The sequence below is a fragment of the Arachis hypogaea genome, chromosome 12 (assembly GCF_003086295.3).
Source record: "Arachis hypogaea cultivar Tifrunner chromosome 12, arahy.Tifrunner.gnm2.J5K5, whole genome shotgun sequence".
NCBI classification, from domain to species: Eukaryota; Viridiplantae; Streptophyta; class Magnoliopsida; order Fabales; family Fabaceae; genus Arachis; species Arachis hypogaea.
Window position 1 is genome coordinate 6,320,282 of NC_092047.1, and position 6,952 is coordinate 6,327,233.

The 6,952-nt window shown below is 28.7% G+C and overlaps 1 long non-coding RNA gene across 6 annotated transcripts; it reads left to right on the plus strand.

Moving 5' to 3' along the window:
- The first annotated feature begins 642 nt into the window (after positions 1–642).
- LOC112726588 (uncharacterized) lies at positions 643–6,212 on the plus strand. 6 transcript variants are annotated; one of them, XR_011868217.1, is made up of 6 exons: positions 643–899; positions 1,473–1,593; positions 4,120–4,214; positions 4,400–4,498; positions 5,230–6,072; positions 6,161–6,212. It is a non-coding gene; the product is annotated as an uncharacterized lncRNA (long non-coding RNA). The 6 variants fall into 6 exon arrangements; XR_011868215.1 differs by adding an exon at positions 1,205–1,248 and having other exon boundaries at positions 650–899; positions 5,230–6,212; XR_011868214.1 differs by adding an exon at positions 1,210–1,248 and having other exon boundaries at positions 650–899; positions 5,230–6,212.
- Positions 6,213–6,952: the final 740 nt, after the last annotated feature.

Here is a 6,952-nt window from a genome sequence, read left to right on the forward strand (position 1 = left end):
CTAAATTAATTTGTATATTAATTTTTTTAGAACTAAAATATCTACTTCTAAACTCGTTGAAAATTAATTTGGGTAATTACCTTTTTTTTAGTTTGTCTAAAATTGTGTGTACTTTACTTCATATATCTATAGTTATGCTAATACAGAATGTAATAGAAGGATTGATCAAGATGAGTGAAAACATTTATGTCTACCCATTTATTTTTGATAAAGATTGAGACTATTGTATCTAAATTATTATAATCTTTCCTCCATCATTCTTAACTTTTTAAAATATACAAAAATCCCAACGGCTAATGGTTCATCACTTAAATGTCTACCTATTTATCTCATTTATTAGTACTTCTTTGGGTATCATTATTAAAAAAATATTTTTTTATTTTTTAGTGTGTTTAATAAATTTCTAATAGTAAAAATAACAACATTAAAAAATAAAAAAAATATTTTTTTTGAGAAGCTATAATTTATATTTTTTTAAAAAATATATTTTTTATGTAATAAATAAACAAAAAATTACTTTTATATTATTATACCCAAACATAATTAATAGATAAAAAAATCTTTTTACATGAGATATCCAAACATAAAATTACTTCAACACAAAAATGTAAATTAAATGCTCCCCAAACAAGCCCTTACTTCAGGGCAACAAAAATGTAAATTAGATTCACGCTTCTCTCTTCATTTTTTAGTCTCAGTTATTATCTCTCTGAAATCCAGAATTGTAGAGTTGTTGTTCTAGTGTTGGCTGGTTGTCCAGATGAATGATTTGCGTCTCTCGGTTTTTTCTCTGTTCAACCTACTCATCATATCCGTTTCTTTCCCTCGCATCTTTCGCGATGCATATCTTCTCTTCTTCGCAACCACCTCTTATTCGCCCTTTTACTCCGCGCCTCTTGGTATGTACCGTGATATGTTTGCTAATTTTGTTGTTTGTTGCAAATTTTCTTTGATTAATTTTTTTTTTTATTATTCGGGGATTTTCTTCCCTGCATCATTCTCTGTTATTAAGCTCTTAGTTTCGTGTCCTTTGTTTTGAGACTTTTCATAGCAAATCTACTTTGTGCATTTTTTTTAAGCGGTTTGAATTTTAACATTTTTTTTTTTGGTAAATTTTTTCAACTTTGCCTCTTTTTCCTCTTTCTCTCACCAATAGTAACCTTATTTTTTCCTCAACTGATAACTTTCATTTTTTTCCTCAAAGAACAGTTAATCGAAAACAGAATCCTACATCTTGCTAAAATCATGGTAATTTTTTTTAATTTTTTAAGTCTTTACATTTTTTACCAGTATTTATGTACATGTATTCTTATTAAACTGTGTATTTATGTTTTTATTAAGCTTCATATTTTGTTGTTCATAGCAGGGAACAAAGCACAAAGCATCATTGAAAGAAATTGTTTTCATAGACTTCTATATTTGTCCATATTTGATCTTTTTTGCAAAGCTAAATCATTTTTGTCCTTTTTCAGCGTAAAGAAAAAGGAAACATGTTTTAATAGCTATGCTGAGTTCAACTGCTTCTTAAACTTCATGTCTTCTTGCGGAAGGGAAAAATAGTCGGCCAAGGTAGAAGAATAATGGAGACCCTCGGTAAGTATACTTTTCCTTTAACAAATCATTTTTCACAAAAGAATGTATTATTTCTTTTACAAATGGTATAAATACCAACGTTTTAAAAACCGGTCATCGAATTGCTCTAGTTACTGATTTATTGGTTTATTAATTCAACCGATTCAACTGTAGTTCAACCAAAATAACCGTTTTATAATAAAATAATAAATAAAATATAAATAAATACACTAAAACATAATTATAGTCTAATATACATTTTAAAATATCATCTAAATTAAAAATACTAAGTTATCCACGATATTATAATCTTATCCAACATATAAACTCAAAATTTAAATAACAAAAAAAAAACAAACAAAATATCAACATCAAAATCTGTTATCAATCATTAAAATCAACGAAAACTTACTATTGATTTGCTTCGCTTTATTTCCATCACTTTGGACCAGAAGAAATGAAGAATCACGAATCAAGTGATTCAGCAAAAACTTACTAGCAGTGCCACCATCACCACTTTGATAAAAAAAAAAAAAAAACACACCAATCACAAACTATTTACTCACATACAAAGTTTAGTTATCAGCAACCAATGAACAATTTATTAAATCAACAACAACAAAACACAATATAACAATCAAAAGGTCAAGAACAACACAACAGTATAACAATCCAAAGGTCAAGAACAACACCAAAACAACAATTTATCAAATTAATAAGGAGTGAAGTACCAACCCGACCCCTGTCCATTTTCAAGAATGACAACGCGACCCCTCAAAATAAAATCGATCTACTTCGGTCCTTGTCCCCTGATTCCGTCACACAACGCGGTCCCTGTGGTTATTTTTCCGTCAACTCTCACCGGAAAATGCTGACGTGTCAGGTTCAGAAATGGACAGGGGTTTAATTGTCTCTAAATTTAAATTGGTTAGGAGTTTATTTGTCCTTATAATTTTTTAAACAATATTTTTTTAGATTATTTTTTTTATTTATTATATTAATATTCTTTTTCCAATAAATTATTAAATATATGGTATAATAAGTACAAAATAATTAATAAATTATTCAAATTTAAAAATATCATTTATTATCAAACTAAATAAATCATTCTCAAATATAATTTTTAAATACATAAATAATAAACATTAAAATTCAGTTAATACATTAATAATAATAACCCTATGATATACTATTAGTATTATGATCTAGATAATTTTTCACAATAAAGTAAAAACTAATGAACACATTACTTGATATATAGTAAAATATTTGAGTAATAAAAAATTTAATTTTTTATCTCTGTAAACTAAATTAATAATTTTATTTGATAACTTTATACTAAAATACGTACGTGTGTGTGTGATGAAGACCATTTATAAACTCAACAAATTTAAAGTATCAATAATATTATTAATCTATTAATAATATATATATGATCATAAGGTTATAGATTGATAAAGATTTATCAATATAAGAATAATATAGATTAATTAAAATTTTAAGTATATTGAAATTCAATTAAAGAGATAAAAAATAGAATTATTTCAATTAGTATTTAATTATTTCATTAAAGATTATATATTTTAATTACTTCATTTAGTATTAGTAGCTTGCTCATAGTGTATTTTAATACAAAGATATTAAATAGAATTATTAATTTAGTTTAAAGAGATAAAAAATTAAATTTTTTATTACTCAAAAATATTATTTTACTATATATCAAGTAATGTGTTCATTAGTTTTTACTTTATTGTGAAAAATTATCTAGATCATAATACTAATAGTATATCATAGGGTTATTATTATTAATGTATTAACTGAATTTTAATATTTATTATTTATGTATTTAAAAATTATATTTGAGAATGATTTATTTAATTTGATAATAAATGATATTTTTAAATTTGAATAATTTATTAATTAGTTTGTACTTATTATACCATATATTTAATAATTTATTGGAAAAAGAATATTAATATAATAAATAAAAAAATAATCTAAAAAAATATTGTTTAAAAAATTATAAGGACAAATAAACCCCTAACCAATTTAAATTTAGAGACAATTAGACCCCTGTCCATTTCTAAACCTGACACGTCAGCATTTTCCGGTCAGAGTTGACGGAAAAATACCCACAGGGACCGTGTTGTGTGACGGAATCAGGGGACAAGGACCAAAGTGGATCGATTTTATTTTGAGGGGTCGCGTTGTCATTCTTGGAAATGGACAGGGACCGGGTTAGTACTTCACTCAATTAATAAGTTAATAAGATCAATTAAAACTGAAAATCAAAATAACAAGAACAATTAAAATTTTAAACTACAGCAAACCAACAACAAAATAAGAACTTGAACAACATACTAATCATGAAAACAACAATCAAATAAAACAAAACACAATTACTATAATATTCTTTTTCTAGAATGGTATGTATGCTCATACCCATTTTATTCTTTTTGTTTTGGAATTTAGTGAGAAAATTGAAGCTTTTTTTTAAATATTTAGATATGTATTCTTTTTTGTGCATTTTAAATCTTGGAACGTCAGGTAGACAGATGGGACTTTAGACAAATGGACTACTTGGTGAAGGAGAATGCTTTGCTTTCCAACACTGTCAGAAGCTCAGTAAAGATGTCTCTGTGGTGCGAATTATTAGTATATAATCTAATAATTTTGTCTTTGAATAAATAATTGTTAGCTTCTTGGTTTGATTTAACGATTTTATTGAAGAGTTTAAGACACATTCAATTCTAATTATGTCTCTCACTTGAGTCTCTCTCTATTTTCTTCTTATAACCACCTTCTTCTCTTTGAATTCAAATTGCAGATCATATATAATTGCAAAGCAGATAGAACAATAGACATAAGAGGAGCATACTTTGTTTCTAGAGCCCTAATGCTATATGGGCAAGAATGGCAGTGCATGGTAGGTAATATTTTACTCCCATTAACACTTATTTTTTAAAATTTTTATTCTTATGGCATTTTATCTGATGCATATTCGGTTTGGATTGTCAATTAATCTGGAAATGTATCCAGGCTCAAAATTTTGAAATTGATGTCACTGTTTGTTTTCTTTTATCTATTGATATTTGATATGGTAAAAAAAATTTCGTTTCAGTTACTATTTGTCCTTTGAAATTAAGTGGCTTAGGCATTTACAAGTTTGGCAATTTGAATATAACTATTTATGAAAGTGTACGAGGCTATGTTGTAATATCTATTGTGTTATATACTCTTCCATATCTTTCACTAGGATCAACTTCTACAAATTCAGCGTACTCTGCCTCTGCCTCAGCACTTGCACCACTATTCATGCTTTGCTTCTTGTTAAAAATATCACCTATTTTCTTTTGTTTTTTTTTTATTGATTTTCCCTCCACAAGGTCTTTTATTTGCTATTATGAGAGCAACAATGAAGAAGAACAACAAAAAAAGATTTTAAAATGAATTTAACTATATAAATATTGTTATAGTAGGCATGTGATTTAAGAATACGTGAAGAATTGTCAAAGGTAGTGTTAAAAAAGGTGATGAAAAAAGTGATATTATTAGTTCTAATAGTGGTTGATAGTGTCTTATTTGAATTAATTTGACTGCATTTTAGTTTATTAATGCTTAGTTGTGTTGTTAACTTGGTTGAGGGACTCATTCCAGCCTTACAAGAAGTTATGTTTGGTGTTCCTCATAAGTTCTGCACAATGCACATATGGAGGAATTTGACTAAGCAATGAAAGGATAAAGAATTGAAAGGCACAATGTGTCAATGTGCAAGGGCATTGATGAATCAAGAATTCAATAGTGCAACGGCTAATATGAGAAGGATCAATCCAGCAGCATAGGAGTGTTTGAATAAGTTTGAGCAACCATCATGGTCAAGGTCCGGACTCTCTGATTGGTGCAAGGTAGTTACCAACAAATGTGGGCCTTTCAATGCAACAATAATTGGTATGAGAGGTGAAGGTATCCTGACTATGCTAGAAGATATGAGATATTATATCACGAGAGTGATGACATTGCACAAGGATGATCTTATAGCATACATAGGAAATTTGACACCTATCCAATTGAGTTGGTTAGAGAAAGAGAAAAAAGAAGGTAATTATCAGGAGGCACAATGGGATGAAGATGATTATCATAACATGTTTGAGATTAAGAGAGCTAGATACAAGGTTGTAAAAAATGGCAACTAACTGGACTTTCTTGCGTGCTGCCACAGAGTTGCTGCAATCTAGAGGAAGAATGGAAGACAAGAGAATTATATGCATCACTGACTACTTATAGAATCCTATAATTGGGAATACCAATTTCACATCAACTCCGTTCCAAGTGAGAAATATTAGAAACAACATGAGGGACATCTAGTGCTACCTCCACCATAAAAAGACCGTTAGGCAGGGAACTAAGAAATAAAAACGTGACGAGTCCGAGCGTGATAGTGGCAGCCAGTACAATACAAGGAGAAAGTATGGCCAAACCACTTGCAAGTGGTGCAAGAAGGTAATTGTAGTGATGTTTATTTCTTAGCATATGTATGTTGTTTACTAAACCCATGGATGTTATTCTCTGTTGTAAATGATACTTGTAGGAAGGTTATCATTCAAGTACATGTATGGAGAAAAAGAAAGCCCAAGCTGGAATTTCCATTTGCCACATCATTCTTTTTTATTAACCTTCAACATTGTAGTTTATGTTTGTGCATTTTTGTTAAAAATTTAAATTATTTGAGGATAATTTTTTCAATAACAAAATTCGGGTACAGTTTATCAGCGACAAAATTATTCAATTGTATTTTTTTGTGGTAACATCCATCTAACAAAATGGAAGGTAGAATAGCAACTTTTGAAGCTACAAATGTAACACTCTACCACACAGAGCCTTACGCTTAAGTCGTAAAGCAGAGGTGGTGAGGTATTACGACCTCTAAAAGTAAAATACGTACAAAAATTTAGTTGAAAAAAATCATATCTAGAAGTCTTGAAGAATAAGCCAAACAAAAACAAAAATAGAAAAAATAGTGTCACACTCGCATGGATAAGCATAAAACGGATAGGCAAGATCAAAAGAATGTTAAAAACATAATATACAGATCAGAGTTCCAAAACACATATATCAAGCTCCAGACTCGACCTGCGAAGCTAAGGCCGACCAGAGTATATATATAACCCAAAATATAACTCAAACTACAGAATAAATACCTGTTTCTCCAAATCAACCTCTAGGAGGGACAAACATAAAATTTATACAGAGGAGAATCTATATACATATATACATAACATAAATACAAAATATAGCATCCAAAAAAAAAAAAAACAAACTTCGCTTGCACAGGAAACTCCAGACACTCAGCGAGATGCCTCTTAACCTACATCTGAAAAAT